Genomic DNA, 19,493 nt, shown 5'->3' with positions numbered 1-19,493 from the left:
TTTTCCTGCCTGTTTGAGTATTTAAATCTAGATCACAATGGTGAAAAGCCCTTTTTTCCCTTCTTTTCCTGCATGGACATTCACTGTGCATGGTCTGATCTGTGAAGTGCACAGCCCTTGGCTGTAGATTCAGCTCTAGAGAAGCTCCAAAGTCATGGAGGGTTTTGTTAAAAAAAACAGAGTCAAGACTGAGATAATTTTATTTATTCTGTACATGTCTGTGTACATGTCCTGTACACAGATGCATATGGCAATGGGAATTTCCCATTATCATTGGATTTGGCTTCTATTCCACATACATTGCTGCTGTTTTCTTTCCTAAGTAGTTATTTGTCAATATAACCCCCACAGTTATTCCTACTCTGATGGACAAAAGAACTTCAGGCAATAAAACTCCAAAGGAATTAAAAACCCCAATCAGCATGATGCAGCCATGCACATCTTAATTGCCCTGGATATCATATTTAAAACATTTATGAAAGCAAATCATTAATGCTTCTCTTTAGTAACTGTGCAGGTGCTTACAACTGGCTCTTGATTGTGCCTAATTAAACAGTTCTAAACATTAATGCATCAGTGGGTTTCTGCAATTGCTGTTTAATGAAGTTGTATTAAAGTAGTTCATCTGGGAATTTTTTTGGGGGGGTGAATCCTTGTGCTTGGGGCCATCTGGTGGAGCAGAACTACAATGCACTGAAGGAGCTGCTGCCCATCCTGGGGCAGGCTCACCTGGCCATTCCCAGAAATCCCAGAAATCCCAGAAATTCCAGAAATCCCAGACATCCCATCCCTAGAGAACATCCAGCCCTGTGTGTTCTCCTTTTTGGACACACCTGGCAATTCCCAGAAATCCCATCTCTACAGAACCTCCAGTCCTTTGGGCTCTCCTCTATCTGTCCATGGAATTTCTCTACTGAACCCTGACTCGTTTCAAAATGTGTTCTTTATAACTCTTCTAGACCAAGAATTGACATCTTTCCAGCCAGCACAACACTAATAATCAGCATCTTGGGGAAATTTGATTAATCTAAACAATTAAATTCATGTATACATGAAATGGAGATAAATTATTTATGAGCCAATTGACATTTGCAGCACTGATGCTGTTAGTACTCAATATACTGTGTATATTGTTATGGGGTTACTGTTGTAAAAGTATTCATGCTCCCATAATAAACTTGTGATAAATTCAAGTCTTTAACCTTTACAATATTTAGTGTTCTTGTGCAGTGTTTAACAGGAGACTGACTTAAAGCAGACATCTGCTATCTTTAATCTTGAGTAACACTTCATGCCAAGAATGGCCTTACTGACTTCAATGAAATTGTTATGTAATTACTTTTTTCTATTTTTTTTTTTCTAAATGTAGTAGAAGCTTGCCAACCATTGCTGCAGCCATTCCAAATTGCTCTTGACTTGAAAGGGAGCATAATGATGCAGGATAATTAAATAGAAGATGTAAATGGAAGAACAAGCTCCACATGAGCAGAGGAAAACAAAATAAAATGGCCAATTGTCTTGGACAGGAGTGAGCTGCAAAACAAACACTCCAGAGTTTGAACATGACCTTGTGGTTTGATGCTGGTAGCAATAAATGACTGTTTGCTCATGTTTCACTTAGATTCTTGGGCACCACCAGCCATTTCTCCTGGATTCTGTGCAATAAAGCAGCCTGAATTTTGAAGCTGCACACAGCAGGAATTTGTTCTGACCCAAATTTACTGAGAATAGCCCCAGGAAGGGTAAAGTAGGGTGAGAGTGCATTAATACAGTTTCAGGCTGCATTCCCTTTAAGCATGCCATTTGTTGCTCTGCCCCAGGAGTCAAACACTGGCTGTGGGTGCACAGGATCAGCATCCCCAGCCCTGGAAGAACTCTGAATTCTGGGGCTCTGCTCACTGCATGGTACCTGAGAGTTTTAAAAAACAATGTCCTAGCAGGAATCACATCTTGCTGCTCTTCTGGGGGCTTCCTCAGCTACTGATTATGTCAGTGATTTGTAGGAGGAAAAAAATTATTTTCTGCTCAATGAGAATGAATTCAATGAGTTTCTAAGCTGTAGCTCTGAACAACTGCAAAAACAATTTCCTAACCCAGGAAACACCACCAGGTTGTTTCCTCTTTAAATTCTGTGATGCTGTGAGATTGGGTGTACTGTGGCAAAAGGAGCATTTTGCTTTTTCCTCACATCAATTTCAGGCTGAAGTGCCTGGTCAATAACTGCAGAAGTACAACCACCCTTAATTCCATGGCTAATTTGGATGCATTGAAGATGTTTTGCCAGACTCACAGCACAGGTCAGAGAAGTTTCCATGAATGCCACTGAAGGCAAATTAAAATTAGACATGAACCCTTCTTGCTCTTTGGAACCAAGGTGGCAAAACTTTGTTTCCCAACTTGAACCCTGGAATTGATTCTTCTCAGTGTTTATTAAGTCATAATTTATGTGCTTATTTAAATACCAAAGTCATTTCTGTCTGGCCCATCTAGCATGGTATAAGCTACTGTCAAATGAAGATACTTGGTTTAATTTGTATGATTTCAATATATAATAGAGGAAATACTTTACCAGTGCTCAAGAAAATGAAGGACAGAGAAAACATTGAAGGGGTATTAACTTCTGGATGCCTGGAAAATGCATTCACAATTTTATTATTTGCTGAAAGACAGGCTTGGTGCTTATTTTTGCACTGTGACAGCCTCATTTTCTTTGCCTTCTATATTATCTATGTTTAAAAAATCAGCAGCTCTGCAACTTGAGTAGGCTAAGGAGCTGATTGAGTCTGTGTGTGTGTGTCACTGCTAATTTTGCACATTTTGCTGCAGTTCCTCAAAGTAAAGACTGCTAATTAATTAAAGGGTGATTGAATCCCATCTTACAGAACCAAGCAGTGTTCAGAGCCAGTTTTGTCATTAATGCTGCCCAGCAGGGGAAGTGCTCAGCATTCCTCTAATAATCCTACAATTCTGGACACCAGCAGCTCCCTGAGCTGGCAAATCCAAATGATTTCTCCAGGTGAGAAATTGCTGACCATATCTAAGTGGAAAATGATAACAGCTGTTGATAATGATGAAATCCAATCACAGGCAGCTGATTTAAATTATCTCCCCTGAGCTTGGTGCCATCAGCATGGATGCTGGTCACTGCTTATGTCACCAATGTTTAGGTTTCATTTTATGAGGCAGATTTGCCTCCTCTCAGAAGTAGAAATAAGAATTTCTGTTACTGGGCAACTTCCCCTCAGAAAGCCAAAGGCAAATATTCAATATTTATTTGACTTTTTAAACATATTATGCAATTTTATGCATTGATTTATAGAGATAATTGAACAAACTCGAGCAAAATCAATTCATGCATATTTTACTCTTTAAAAGTGCAGACAGATTTTAATCAACTGGTTTTAAGTAATGAGCTTTTATGCTGTTTGGGGATAAAAATGAAGCTGTTTAACATCACTCTACACCAACACTGCTGAGTGTAAATATTGAACTGCAGAACTAGTTTTTGCAAAATGATGCCTTTCTGCTGGGCAAGTACCCACAAAAGGATCCTGCTGTGGATTCAGCCACAAATTACAGTTTTGAAAAGGATAACGACTCAAACTAAATGTAATTGTGCAATTCCTACAGAATTCCTTTCTGACCAAGATTAATTCTGTGCATTTATCATAATCAATGTGGAGTCACAAGGGAAATAATGTTGAACTAATTGTTGTTGGGGTTTAGGAAGAACTTAATATTTCCCTGAATGCTGAATTTCTGCAGACAGAAAAGAACAGGGCAGTTCTGTTGGCAATTCATCCTCAAATAAACCAGATTTTCTGTTGAAGTTTCCAAGGTTTTTAGTGCAAGGCTTGACATGTTCTCTGCTCTAATTTGTTCTAGAGGGAATATTTAACTCAACCTCAGTGGCACTGGGCTACAAGAAAGCAGCAGGTTCTTATCAGAGTTAAGTTAGAGGCTCTTTAACTGGGTTGGCACTAAAATTGCCAAGATGTACATGAGCTAAAATGCTTTAAAATCTTCAGGAAGGTATTTAATGAAGCACACTGAAAAATAAGGAATAAAGAAGGAATAAAGCTCTTTTTTTTTCTTTTCCATTAGATAGACTTCCCTGATTATTCTGAGCTCTTTTTTTTCTATTTTCTACTGATTTTTTTTATTTAAAAGAATAATAAAAATAAAAGAGAATTGCTACTTTTAGAGAAAGACATGAGAAAACCCAATATCTTCAAGCACCTATTTATACATTTTTTTTTTCTTGAATAATTCATCCTTCTTTGGTCCCCAGTGTAGTTAATGATAATTTTTAAATGTGGTGAGCAATCTGTTTTGCTAGATTTTTGTTGGATATGACCAAAAAAAGGCAAAAAAAAAAAAAAAAGAACATATCTGACTTCTTTCTAAGTATTACAATTTTTAAAAGAATTTCCTTTTTTAGGATCCTCACTCTGTTCATGTTGTCTCCCAGTCTTGTAAATTTTTTTCATATTCTCATGCCTTGTTTTCTGCTAGTAAAAAATACTGAGTATTTTCTAAATAGTGGACATCAACTATCCATTATTTGTATATACCAAAATGAAAGGTTAACTTTGGTAAAATAATGAAAAAAAATTAAAAAGGATTTTAAAAAAAATTTTTAGGTGGTTCCAAAACTGTGGATCCCTATTTTGACCAGCAATCATGAAATGTGGTCATGTTTTTTTGAAACTGCCATTCCATCCAAGTTTCCTACACTCAGGTGGAATAAATTGAATTAATTCATCCTTGGAGCCAAATAAGAAGTTCATTTATGCTTAGTTTTCATCCTCTGACATTTTTTTACATCTCATATTTCACATTTCTCCTGATTCTCCCCTTTTGTTGTTTTTCCTCCTCACTCTACTTAGGTTTTTTTCCTTCCTCCAAAGAGCTAATACCTTCCCCCTCCCCATTTTCTTTAAACACATTTACTGGATGCAGTTTAGGTCTTGGTGGAGAAGGGATAAACTACAGCAGATGTTTCAATGCTGATATTAACACAGTTCTAGGAGTGATCCTCTTCATGCTCAAGCACTGGAATTGAGACAAGTTCAGATTTACAGTGGTACAAAGATGTCAAAGCATTCACCCATCAATATAATCCCAAAATAACCAAAATTTCTCATTACTTCTGCAGGGACTATGACTTGCCCTCATTTGCAATTTTCTGAATCTGTAAAGAGCATTTGAAAGGCTCTGTCTAATTCCTGCTAGAGGCAGGAAAAAAGGAGTTCTTTAGATTTAGAGTTGCAAACAAAGGTTTTAGTGCAGTGGAGAAGGCCACTTTTGAATAAAGGGAATAATCTTTTTATTTCTTTCAATCCACGGATATGGGCTGAAAATTCCCATCCCTGCTTTCAGGACTATGTCCTTTAGATCCTGCCCCAGAAAACTGGGTTTATTATTTCCTTGCTTTTGAAACAAGCATCTGGATATATCAGAAAGAAACTATCACATGGTATATTGGTTATGATGTGAGGGTACAGATATTTATTTTTAATGAAGAGCTGCTGCTTTTAACAGCAGTTTGACAAGCTGTTCATGGGCACACCACTGAATCATCAGTGGACTCTCAAGTATTGAAATGTTTCCACCTATTAGAGCAGTTTTATGACATAACAACAGTTAATTTTAATTAGTGTTTTTTGAGAAGGGCATTAAGATTTGAGTTTACAAGGTTTAAATTTAAATGTACATAGATGGAGAGATAAAAGAAGCATGATCTCATCTGAATTTAAACAGTGAAAATGTAGTGATGGAACTCTAAATACAGTGATGGAAAGCTTTAGCAAATATTGTAGAACAAATACATCATTTTATAGGTATAAAAGATACATATTTTCACCTGTGAGTACTTATAGGTCAGGAGCACTGGATATCTGCTCAGAATTTTCCTTTCAGGAAATGAGAACACAATATTTTCTGCAATTGTATGATCTTCACAGACCTGGCAGAAGAAGAAATTTGTAACTTTGGTTTACCAGGGATCATTTGAAGGGGAAGAAATTCTGTGCTGGTGGACTTAAATCTTAAAAAAATTAGGTGTACTGCCTATTGTAGTAATGGTGATCCAAACCATGGAGTTGTAGAATCATTGAGGCTGGAAAAGATCATTGAGCCCAAAATTTAACCCAGAACAGCCAGACCCACCACTGACCCCTGTCTCAGGGTCAGGATGGAAAGGAGTCCAAGCACAAATTCCTGCAAGGGAGAAATCCATATTTCCTAATTGTGCAACAGAGCTGCATCTCCTTTTGAATTTCTGTGCCTTTCAAGCCATCTAAAAAATCAGAGAAATATTAAACTGCTGTCAAAAGAATGGAAAAGTAAGGCTAAAGCTTCAAGAGTTTTTCCTTCTTGACAATAAACCTATTACAGCAACTGGTTTTGTATCTAGAGATGGCAAATAAGGCTCAGGAAATGTGTGAGCAGCCAGTGGGGTTGTTTAAAGTGTCTGATTCACTCTCTGCAGTGTAAAGTGCCTTGAATAAAGAAATGCCAACAGAAAAACACAAAGGAATCAAATCAGGTATTTCTTGAAAAATCCTAGCTCTGTAGAGATGATAATGGATAAAAATGAGAGTGAAAAAGGTTGAAGTTCAGCTCCTGAGCTGTTACTGGATGTTGTCATTATTATGCTTTTATAATTTTAATTCATCCAGCTCCTTTATAAACCCCCTTCTGCAGCAGTCTGATATTCCTGATTAGAGATTAGACACAGACAAAACCAGTCCTGTGCACAGTGGGCACCTGTGTTACACCAACACCTTGCTGTGTTTACATCGATATTTTAAAATTTAGAATGCTTTCTTTACTCAAAAAAGGATTCTTTTCAAAACAGCTACAAGATGAAAGGGACCAAAAAAAAAAAAAAAAAAAAAAAAAACCTCTTTTTCCTTTGAAGAAAATATCGATTTCAAAGGCACACAAAGCCATCACAGTCTAAATTGAAATGAAGATCACAGTTCTAACCAAAGCACCACAGCCCTAAGAACAGGAGTTCTTAGGAATCATTAAAAGAATTGCATAAATATTAAAGAACCTGAATATTACAGAATGTGTAACATACACTCCTTTGCATATATATTTATTATGAAAATATTAGCTCAAGTTGTTGAATGAATCAAACCTTGTCATGCCATATGGGAAAACTACCAATTATTTAATTTACTTATTTAAATTTTTAACTCAGTAACTAAACACTCGTGACATGGGATATTTTAGTGTTTGATACAGGTTAATATCTATTTTCCATCTAACCTCACACAAACATTTTGGTTAGTGTCTGGCATTGCATCTGCACCAAAAACTGAGCTCAATAACAAAAGAGGGAGAAGTTCTGAAGGGGTTATGCAGCTTTTGTTGATAGTCTACTTATTAAAAAAAATAAACCAAAAAAAACCCACAGCAGTGTTGGGCCAGAGAGCTGTTTGAGAATGGCATAAACAACAACCATCATTATCCCCTCTGCAAAAGGGAAAATCACACTTAAGTGCAGAGAGAGGTTAAAGTGACAGGTCAGAAGTGGCTCAGGAGACAAGAGAGAATCTTTCAGAGAGGTTTAGCTAAACCCTGGGATTTAGGGTCCAAATCCCTGAAAGAAGATGAGAGCAAATGCTGCTCTAATGAGCTCTAATGCCAATTATAAATGGCATCCTCTGCTTGGTCATGAAACCACATGTGGGTTTTTAAAATCATCTGGATTCCTTCCACAGAGGCAAAAAAAAACCAAAAAAAACACATCCCTATTACTTCTTTTTATGAGATCCACCTCTGGTGCTTTCTGCTTAATGATCAGTGCAACAGAAAGCATCAGTCAGTGCAACAGAAAGAGCACAACAAGCCACGTTCCTTGGCTGATTTATTTCCTGTGTGGCTGCAGGGGGGAATGTAGGAAATGCCTCTTCCTTGCCCTATTAGAGGCTGCAGATTGCAGCAAGCACATTCCCAATATTTACTCAGAGCCTCTTGCCTCAGGGCTGTCACAGAAAAGCCTCTTACATGTATTCATAACTTAATTCCTTCCTGAGACCTCTCAGATCTGTGCCAATGAATGGCTTTTTAAGAGGCTGATAATATTTTTTTAAGAGGCCTTTGACTTTACAAATAGGAATCAAATTTTTTTAATACACTGAAGAATCACATTTTTTTCATTTCACATTCATGGGACTCAGAGAAAGGGGGACAGAAAAGTTATGTAGGTGTTTTCTCCTCAGTGTTTCCAACCTTTAACATGTTTGAAAATGCACCAGTAAACAAAACAACATAAAGTGCTTTAACAGTTGCTAAAAGGTTTTTTGCCCCTCCTTCCACTAACCCACACACATTTTTAGAGATTTTTGAGAAAAACCTCACATTTAACAGCAAATGGTGACCCTTTTATGCTCTTTTACAGGTTGGATTTCACTGGAAATTCTGTGGAGTCTCTTCCCCTAGCAGCTTCTGCTACTTTATAAATTATATTTGGCCAAACCTACTCCATTTCTATGCTACAGTAGTCCAGAGTAAAATCAGTCTTAAACCTTTATTCAGTTGTTTGTTTGTTTGGTGTTTGTTTTTCCATAGTGCAGCAGACTGGAGACTGTACAGCAGTTAATAAGCTAATAAATATAACATGGAAATTTGCCATGCACTCTATTTATCACTATTTATAAATCCTATTACAAACAGCTTTTAAAGAATAAAAATTAAATCAGTGGTTTTGTCTTCTATAGTGTTGATATAAAAAGGAACAGTGTTGGTCCAGAAATTTTATGTCTGTATTGGCAGGTCAGAGAAGAAATGGAGAAGAGCTAATGTATGATGTCAGGTATAAAAAAAGCCTTTCTGAAAAGAATTTTTCATTTAAGCCCAGTTGACTTTCCTATAAATTTGGATCTTAAAGAAACTCTAACTCTGGATGTTCATCCAAAAATCTGAATTCAACATGGTGTTTACTTCACCTTAATTTTGCATTTCATATCTTGTGTAATTAAAGATGCTCATTTACACTCCCTTTGCAGTCAGTGCAGAGAAGCATCTAGAGAGAAGATCCCATCTTGTCTATTCTTGGTCTATTCAGATTTATATTGGTATATTCAGATTTATATAAATCTCTTTATGAGGTGTCCATATGTGGTGATATGGCTGAGTACAATGCAATTCAGGAATATAAAAATAAAGGCAGAAGAACAGGAGTTAATTAAAATATTTTAAGACTTTAGTTCCCATGAGGATTTAAACTCTTTCTAAATTAGTCTTTTTTTCTTTTATTATTATTTCACTTTTGCCTTGTTTTAAGGCAACATGCCTTAGTCAGGCCTAAAAAAAACATCCCTTTGTGAAACACATTTAAAAATATGCATGGATTTTATTCAATAACCTACTGACATGTCTGTTTTATGCCTCCTGTGCTTATGAACTCAGCACTGAGAGTGGCATTGCATTTGCAAGAAGTTGAAAAAACTGATTTACCATATCTTGATAGAGGAAGCCTAGAGAATTCTGCTTTGTCACAGATTTTAGCAGACCCCAGATATTTTAAGCACACAGAGCTTAGTTCATAAATCAGTGGGAATGATTCAATGTTGCTGTAAAAGGAGGTAAAATTCCAAAAGAGAGCTAAAATTCCTTTTGAAGCTTGCCATTTTTAACAGCAGCCAATCTCTCCCGTGGCAGGGACACTATTTCAGTTTTTAATTCTAGGCAATCACTGCTTCTCATAACTTGTTGCTCAGTTAACAGCCCTGATTTCCCACCAGGACCCCCAGCTTGACTCAAATGAGGATAAACCTCTTCCTTTCAAAATCAATGCAACATAAATGGGCAGACTTTATCTGTTATTCATTTGGAAGGTGCTATTTTATGATCTTTAAATAAGAAGAGGAAAAAAATTAAATATATGAGGCTGCCCAACTTCTTGTCCCCTTCAAAAGTTTCAACTCCCCCTGTGTAATGTTCTCTAAAGTGATTTTTACATTCTGAGTGGCAGTCATGCTGTTTGCAGAGGTTCCATTCTCCTCTGCCAAGGGCTAAAAATATGTCTGGTCACCAGTGCATCCAAGGTAATCCCATTCATATGTTGATGGTCCTTGAAAAGCCCTTCATCCCAACCTGGCAAAGCCCAAGAGTTACCTAATTCCTTTGCATTCTGCTTTTCCAGAATAGAATTTTTCCCTTAGTCCTGACAGCATCAAAGTGAAAGAGGTAAAATTAGCCAAATTCTGTCTAAAGGCTCCAAGTGGGTTTTTGTCCTGCTCCTCACATGTTGGCTTCCCCAGTGGCAGCTCAGATCTGCAGTGCTGTAAAATTGATAATTTTCCACACTTCTGTTCTGTTCATCCCTCCCTTGCCAGGGAGTGAGATTTTCTGAAAACACTGGAATCCCACAAAAATGAACACAGGTCGTGAATTATTGAAAACAAGTATTAATATCTACAGAATTAATAATATATGTAGAGACAAAATCACATTATTTTTCAAACTTCTTTTTTGTAACTTGACTCACTGCTCTTTGATGCAAAATTATAGAAGCTACACCATTATCCACTAAATATTGTTTCCACAAATCCAAACGTTAACTGGGTTTTTTTGGTTTTTTTTCAGATACTTCTGATTAGATCCATGAGTTTAAATATTTGGCACAGATCCCAGGAGAGGAGTTTTGCTAAGGCACTAAATGATGCAGATTTGAGCCAGCAGATAAAGAAACACATTTAGAATCATGTGTGCTGGTACAGCAGAGCAGGGGAGAAGTTGCAATATATGAAAATACATTTGGATCAGACTTTTCCCCTCAAATGACACTACAACACATGAGGAATTTTAGGAATTTTTCTAAATTTCTCTCTCATATTCAGGTCCAGAGAAAGCCACCACAGATCTGTGAGCCACAAGCTCATATTTTTAAAGCAACCAACAAGCAAAGGCTCAAAACCATCTCAGAAGACACCAAGGAGCCAACAAAACCTCCTCTGTTCCCACCCTTCCTCCTGGTCCTGCTTCCACACAATCAGCCCAAAATTATTGCTGGTGTTTATTTGCCAATGGGGAACTTTCTGCCATTTCACTATTCCAATGAAATCAAAGCATTTCATTTTTGGAGGGTGCATTTCTGCTTTGATGGTTTATGCAGAGCCATACCAATGCTTGCTCCAAGAAGCAGGAGGGAGGTCAAGCAAAAAAAAAAAACAAACCCTTGAGAGAACCCAGTTATGAAACTGCCCCCTGATATCCCAAAAATGCCTTTATTCTGAGCAGCAAAGCTTTGAAATGCTGTGCATGGCGATCTCATGCCCACAGAAAATGTCCATTTAATAATTTCTAAAGAACAAGAGGTTTTAACACATTGTCATTAAATCATGACAATGCTTCACTACAGGAGTGGTAAGACACTCTGACCTGGATCACCTCACATCAGAGCCAGGCATAAACTTACAGCTGCATATTCAAATTCAGGAAGTATTTAAATTTTTATGTAGCTTGATTGCTTATGAAAATGGGTAATATTTGATGGATATATAAGCTGATTTTATTTGTGCAACAGCTGTGTAAACTCCCTGTAGAATAATCAAAATAAACAAGTACAAGGACCAATACCATTTCCTGAAGTGCAGTGAAAAAACACAAAAAATATTTCAAAGAAAATCTTTGCTTCCCAGCCTTAACTATGCTGTGGAGAGAGTAAAATACAATAGTTGCTGCAGCATGCTCCAGATTTCTGTAGTCTGAGAACAGCTTTGAAATATCACTTTTGTGCTATCAAAGAAAATGTTTAAAGTAAGCTTCTTTTGTTATTGTAAGCTCAAATTGGTCCCTGTATGTCTTAACAAGCTGGTTTATCTGGTGGGTTTATTTTAGTGAAAATAAATTATAAATTGATAAATAAGTCATAAATTGATTACATTATTAAATTGCTTTATGGGGTGTAATGGTGAACCTCAAAAAAATAAATTGATAAATTCAGCACCATGAAGGCTGTTGTACCTTTCTGTTGTTCAAATAAAAGCAAATAAATTCATGTAGCCTGCTTAGTCCTCAGTAATACCATCATTTTGTCAGTGAGATACAAACAGTGCTTTAGAATAATACTGAAAGTTAATCCCATAGCCAAAGTTTATGGTGAAATTCCAAGAGAATATTCTAAATTCTGTATATGAAGCTCACAACATACAAGAGTAGAACCAGATGTAATTTAACATAAATAAAATGACTAGATTTTTTTTATTAACAAACTTCAGTTTAATAAAGATGTATTCAAGGCCTTATTATTGTATGTAAAAATGAATATAGAATGCAGATTTAGTTTGTTGTAATCAAAGTGCACAAAGCAATAAATAAGACCCCAAATCAGAAAGGACAAGATTTTTTTATTGAGATCAAATTCAAAGCATAATCCAACAAATCTGGCTATAGCTTTTCTGTACCACCACACAATGTGTGCAGCACCCACAGAAAATACTTTTTAAAAGATATTAAAATAAAACCCTTTTGATTTCTTCAGCTGGGAACTCATTGCACTGTTCTAACAGAGAGATAAAAAACTCCAGCATTATGTTTAGAATTAACCATCCTTGACCTCTGATCATTTTACCAGTTTTTGCCTGTTCCTAGTTTGAAAAACCCCTCTGTACCTTCTGATATATTTTTTCTTGGGTTCAAATTAGTGATCCAGCTCCACAGATATTTTGCTGTAACATACACTTGTACAGTGGCTACAGATCTCCCTGAATCAAGATAAATGTTTTATAGAATCTGTTTCCAAGCTGCAAATTATTTTGAAAATTGGCAATCAGGGACCTCATAGCAGCTAAGCAGGGCAGGAAAATCTCCAGTCCCTGAATTCAGATTTGCATGTCTGGGTTCTGCAGTATGAAAGCAAAGCACCCAAGAAAAGGCAGCAAGTCAGGAGGTGCTACAATCTCTGTGATGTACAGTAAATTACCTTTCCATACAAGGAGAATCTCAGTAAAAATGCCTCTTTTGAATTATTTGCTGCTTGGACTGGGTGGCTGTAATTCAAGATCAAGTGTGCTGGACTCCAGGGGACAGTGATATATTATATTCCTGTGAAGAGGAAGACAAACCTCTGCCCCTTCCCATCATATTCACTTTCAGGTCCACATATGAAGAGGGTAATAAATAAACAAAGCAGCTGAGAAAGAAGGGGACAGTACACTGATAAGCACATCAGCTTTTCAGCATGGTGCCAGCAGGATAAATGAAAATTCTTGGGGTTTGTTTTATGGGAATTAGGGGAATCGTTTCCCTCTGAGACAATATTTTGACAAGGCTCAGAATTTTTTTGGATCATCCTTTACCAGGATTTCTGGCTTTCTGTGCACTGGTGATCTGAGGTTTCATGCCTGCAGGATCCCAGCTTGGCTGGGAGCTGTGTGCTGCACCTGAAGCTGAGCTGGTTCTATTTATCAGAATATCTATTTATCAGCTCAGCTCTTTCCTCAGACTGCCCTGGCAATTCCTTCAGCTCTGCAGTTCATCTTTCCAAGTACCTTTGCCCCTTTGGGTCCCATCTGGTTCAGTTTATTGATTTGTTTGGAAGGTTTTGACTTAGTTCCTCACAGAACCAGATATTCAAAAACCTCTCTTGATTCCCTGCTGACAAACACGTGCCTTCTTCCAGCCTCAAATTTCATTAATTTGACAGTTCATCTTGCCAGTTCTATTTTTTCACTTCAAAGACTCTCCATGTAGTCCCTGCTTTTCCTCACAAACTGTCTAACCATAATTTGATTTTAGGTTTGAGGGGATTTTGTTTGGCAGTTTTGATTTGCTGATTCTAATTTTTTTATCTGCAGTTTTGTCTTATCGTGGGCACTTTTAGAAGTATTCCCACCCACAATGTTAATTTTAAGATCTGACTATAATGCTGATTGTCCCATTTTCATCTCATTAACTTGATCCTTAAGCTCTGAAACTCAATAGAATCCTATATTTAAATATATGTCTTAATGCCCTTTGATACCTTGGATAAATTTTACCACAGGTTTTTTTTTGTACTTCTCTTTTTTTTGACTGGCTTGTCAGTACCACTACAGAAGCTGTCAGGACCCACACAAAGCACGTGCATTTTGTGAATTAATATTTATAAAGACAGGCAGTGGGATGTGATTTTCATGCAAAAGGTTTCGTGCTAAACACAAAGTGTTTTTGTGTTAAATTGTTCATCAACAAAGAGCTAATGCATCAAGGAATGACCTTTACTTGTTCATCTATGCCATCAGTCTTAATTTAGAAACCCAGCAGTGCCCTTAAACAGGATAATTATGAAGTTAAGCTCACACATAAATCTTCAGTGTAAAAATTAGGCATAGGGGCTGAGGGATATTTTAGCTTTCAGTTTTTGTTCTGTAGCATTTTGTTAGCCTGGCAAGAAGAAACTGAGGATCAGCTTGTAAACTCAAATCAAGGCCAAGAAATCTGGGGTGGAAATACTTCACATTATTTCCTTAATTTTGCAAAAATCTGAGTGCAGGTTTGGTGCAGTCTCATTGTTTGTTCTTGTGCTGTGGAGAGCCTGGGTGTGGAGAGTCACAGCAGGGTCTGAGTGACCTCAGCTCCCATCCATCCTGAAAGAGAAAACTCTGATTTTCTTCCCTACAGAAATTCACTTGCCTGAGAAAGGGGCTCTAGAAGCAAATGAGGCTTCTCAAATAGCATATAAATATAGCAATATTTGATGTTTCCTACCCTGCAAGGATGAGATTGTCACTTGTGAAGCAGCTCCTGAAATACACATTACACCTCAAAATGCACCCCAGCAAGGGCATTGGGGGTGGGTCAGAGCACAGATGTGTCCAGGGAATCACTGCAAGGACAAGCATTGACAGCTGAGGGCTTTGCTCTTCTCCAATCTTTCTCAACTGCCCAGAATTTATTCAGTGCAGAGATTCCCATTTATTCAGTTCAGAGATTCCCATTTCTGTCTGTGCCTTTACTTTTTGTCCAACAGGATCTGTTCACCCTTTTGTGACCAGACTCAGGAATCATTCCAGAGCTGCTGTTTCCACTGCAGGCACAGTATTTGCCCACAAGGATATATATATATATATATATATATATATATATATATATATATATATATATATATATATATATATGCCGCTCTTTCTTTCAGCTGCCTTTTCTCCTCAGAGAGCTTGAAGTCTGTTCTTAACTCACAGGCTCTGAGTTGGTTACAGAGCACTGGGCAAGTGTTAGTTCCAGAGTGACTGAGCTGATGCTTTTATAATTGCTTTTCACAGTAGAAATTTTCTGTTTTCATCCCAGAAAAAGTGATATCATCCCTTCCCCAGCTGAACCAGTGTTGGAACCCACAAGCCTGGAAATTTTGAACTTTCTGTGCTTTCTAACAGAGACCCCCAAGAGAATATTGCTTTTGACCTGAGGCCATGGAGAAGCTTCCAAATTTGAGTGATGGAGTTAAAATCACTGGTGTGTAGTTAGAATAAAAGTGTGTAATTTCACATGGTGAAGGGAATTTGGGAGTTTTAGAATATAATAATAGGTATGGGACAAGATGGAGGTTCTTGGGCATTGTCCCTTTCCCCTTTCTTGTTCCTTCTTCATGATTTCAGACAGTAGTTTTTGGTTAGATAGTGCTGCACTGGGGGTCACAAGTATTTGGAATTGGGTCAAAAGTGCAGTGATATTGAAGTTTTGGCCACAGTGACATGTCTGAGCAAGTCCAGGCCATTCTCTGTATCATATGCACCAGTCAAATTATATTTAGCTGGTTTTCTCCATATGCCTAGTTGTTTTTCTGCATATTTTACTGTTTCTTCACACATTTAACTGTTTTTCTGTACATTTCTTAGTTTAAACCAACGTTTATAACAAGTGCACGGAATAATCCATTTTTAGGTGTTTTTCTGCAACTTGTTAAAACCCTTCAAAACCACTAAAACATAAATTGTGCCAAACCAAAGGAAAAAAAAGGCTAAAAAACAAGATACTGAGATAAAAAGACCCAAAATAAAAGTAAGCAGTAAAGTCCTAAACAACAACATAAAAACACTGATCAAAAAATACATAGACACATAAACAGTAGTCTTAAAATATATCAATAAAGCAAAAAAATAAACAATTAATCAACTTCTACATAATCATATTAATTTATTGTCCAAAAGTCCTGTTTCTCCTGCACAAAAGTATAAATAATATAGCTCTTTATTGTTCTGTTTAGCTTTAAAATACCTTGTAACTAGCTAGATTTACTCTCCATTTTTCTCACTTTTAGCTGGGAGCTAGAAATGTTGCAGAACTCTTTGTACTGTAGATAAGATTTAATAAATATAATTTAATAAGTTTAAACAAGAAATCTGTCTCCTTCATGTTTTAATCCTAACTCTAAGTGAAGGCAAAAAACATGAAGATAAGCCTCTGATAAAATGGTGTTAACCCTTTACAAACCAGTAGCACCAATGCAATGTACTGTCATGTCTGCTGTGTTGCTGTGATTAGGAAAAGCTGCACCCTGCAAGTGAGCACAAGCACATGCACCATTAACTCAGTAATGCAAATTCCATCAGATTCTACACAGGGTTTGTGCTCCAGCTGCAAATGCAGCTCATTGTGCTGCCCTGCCCAGCTCTGCCAGCTCCCCCTTTCAGAGGGCAGATTTAATCAGCAAAACTAAATTGCTCAGGAATAGGTCTGCAGGAAAAGCTGGCTGAAAATTGGATCCACTTTATTGTTTCAGAAAGTTCATAGTTGTACAATTTTCCCCCAGCAGACCCATCTCTCAGAGAGATATTAACTGCAAAGGGACAGGCTCAATCATTCATTTCTTTATAAGATGAGCAGGCTTATCACCATGTGGGATGGGTAAAATAGGTGAGCTGTGCAATCTGTGAAGGGTCCTCTATCATCATGTGCTCGGTAACCTTCACAAGCCTAAATGTCTTTGATTAAGGGATTTTCTTCTGTAACTTGGGATAAATGCTGGAATATTGATTTTCATAAGCTTGTTACAGAAGACAGAGAACATATTCCAAAAGAGGAATTGAGCAGTAGCTAAATAGAAAAAAACTTCAAGCTTTCACACACACACATCAAAAAAAAAAGAAAAAATTGCCCACAAGGGAGAAGAAAAGAGAGTTTAGTTGTAGCAATGTCATTATAAGAATGTTGTAAATGCCTTGGAGGAAAAAGGTACTTTATTTTAAGATTACTAAATTAAGCAAAGGATGTAAGAGGAAAATGCCTTTAGTATTGAAGTCTGTGGATTTCCTACAGCCCATAATATAAATAGAGACCCAGTCTGCTAAAAGAAGATATTTCTTCCCTGTGATTTTGTGCAGCAAGTGTCTGTAGCATCACTTAATACAACAGCAAGTTGTTTGCTGAAGATTCATACCCTTATAAAGAGCCCCCTCTAGGCATGTTTGGAAAAGTTCCACAATCTGATTGCTGGTGTCTCCTTTTACTCCAGAAACAGAGGGATCCTGAGTGCTGACAATCATTGTATTCATAAAATTAACTGATTTACTTAAACAAAACAAAAGACAGACATACACTGAGACTGCAGAAAACAAGGTATTGGGACCAGATGTGATACTTTAAAAATATCCATAAGACTTATATTCCATTTCTTTGCTCAAGCATCTGCATGTTGCTTTGTCATCTTTTTTTTTTTTTTTTTTTTTTTTTTTTACAGAAAACAGGGAATAAGCATTGATAGAAACACCAATATTTTCCATTAATTTAAATTTCAAAAGCAGACAGAATTCTGTCACTGTTTTCCATGCACATGTTTATAAGTTAAGAGGTCTCAGTTCCCAGCTGGATATCAGAAGGAATAACAGCAAATGTAGGTGATTCAATCCCCCAGCAAAATCAATTTCCCACAAAACCAAGGCACATGAAGGTTGGTGGAGCTCAGCACTGGGGATCACTGCTGCTCTCCCAGCTGTGCAAAACCTTTCATTGCTGCTCCACCAGCTACACTTGGCTTCACTTCTCCTGTGTCTTACAGAAAATCAAGATGAGATTTCACATGACACTAATCCCAGAATTAGAGGGGACCTTTTGCTGAAGCCTCATGCAGAGCCTGATGGCATCAATGGAAAGATTTGTCTTGATTTTGACAAGGTTTGTATTTCATCTCCTATGTGTCCATAGAGACATCTTGTCTTCCTCTTCTGGCAGGTGCTGGCTCAAGAAACAAATCTTCAACATTACCACTTTAAATATCAGAGAAACCTATTCCCACACAAGTTCTATAATTTCAGGGTTGTTCATTCCAAATAAACTCTTGACTAAAACTTTCTAGTACCAATTCTAATGTTGGTTCTTACACAATCCATTAAATTTCTCATTTCTTGTCATTACAATGCCTTTCTTTTTTATTCTCTGTTCATTATGTATATATTGTTTACAAGATAACACTTTAATCTTTCCCTCATTTCTAACAGTTCAGTCATGCCTATACAGTACAAACTTGATTTAATTTCTTAGCAAGAGCCACGGGGAATTTGAAGAGGTGTTGTTCATTATCCTGTCTTGTAATTATGTTTCTAACTCTGCTTTCTGAAATAGCTCTTGGACAGCCCTGGTTCTGGGACTATTTTAATCTGATCAGTGTCTCTTTATCTGACATGTTTTAAACTGCTGAAACAGATAAACTAACCTAACCTGGGGACTACTCATTGTGTGTGCAGCAATTTTTAGTAGGAAAAGGTGTGAGGCAATGCATGAATGTATTCCAGGTTGGATTTTGTTTCTTTGAATTTTGTGATATTGTTGCTAGCACAGAACAATCCATACAGATTCATCCACTTTTAATAAAACTGCTGAACTCCATGGCATCCATCACAGGGACAGTATACACCAGATTATATTGGTAATGTATGAATTTTCTAATGACATTTGAGAGAGTTAATGATTGGCTGGCTAATTTTGTGGTATGTGAGGGAGATTAAGACATTTTTCTTAAAATGGTACAGGTTTCCAGTCTTCCATTTGAACTTAACCCCTTGGAAAAGTGTTCTTTTCCCCACTGAGGAGAAAATCCAACTTAGAAGAGTGCACCAGGGCAGAAATTCCTGAAATCTGTAGAGCTGCATAAGGAGATGACAAGCATTAGAAATAAAACCTCTTTGCTGTAAGAAAGAGTTCATTGCTGCCCAGAGGACTTCAAAGTGCAGAAAAGGGATTAAAAAAAAAATTTAAAAATTAAAAAACTCTCAAGAGAAATAAAATCTGACCTCCTGATCTTCCTTCCCCTGGGCTGATGGAGAATCCTCTTGGTCAATGGCACAAGGGTTCTGAGAAATACTTCAGCCTGGCATTTCTCAAATCTCCCCTTGCCATGACACAGATTCAGGACCACTGTCAGTTTTTCTGTTTTCAGAGGAATTGCCTTTGCTCTCTGTATCTGTACAACCTGTGCAGTGCTAAAAATGAGGAAGGAGGTAGGGCTTGGTCAGTCCTCACATTTTTCTTGAAGCAGTCATCAGAATTGGCATTTATTT

Source organism: Erithacus rubecula (assembly GCF_903797595.1).
Source record: "Erithacus rubecula genome assembly, chromosome: 9".
Taxonomy (NCBI): Eukaryota; Metazoa; Chordata; class Aves; order Passeriformes; family Muscicapidae; genus Erithacus; species Erithacus rubecula.
This window is presented reverse-complemented; position numbering follows the sequence as displayed.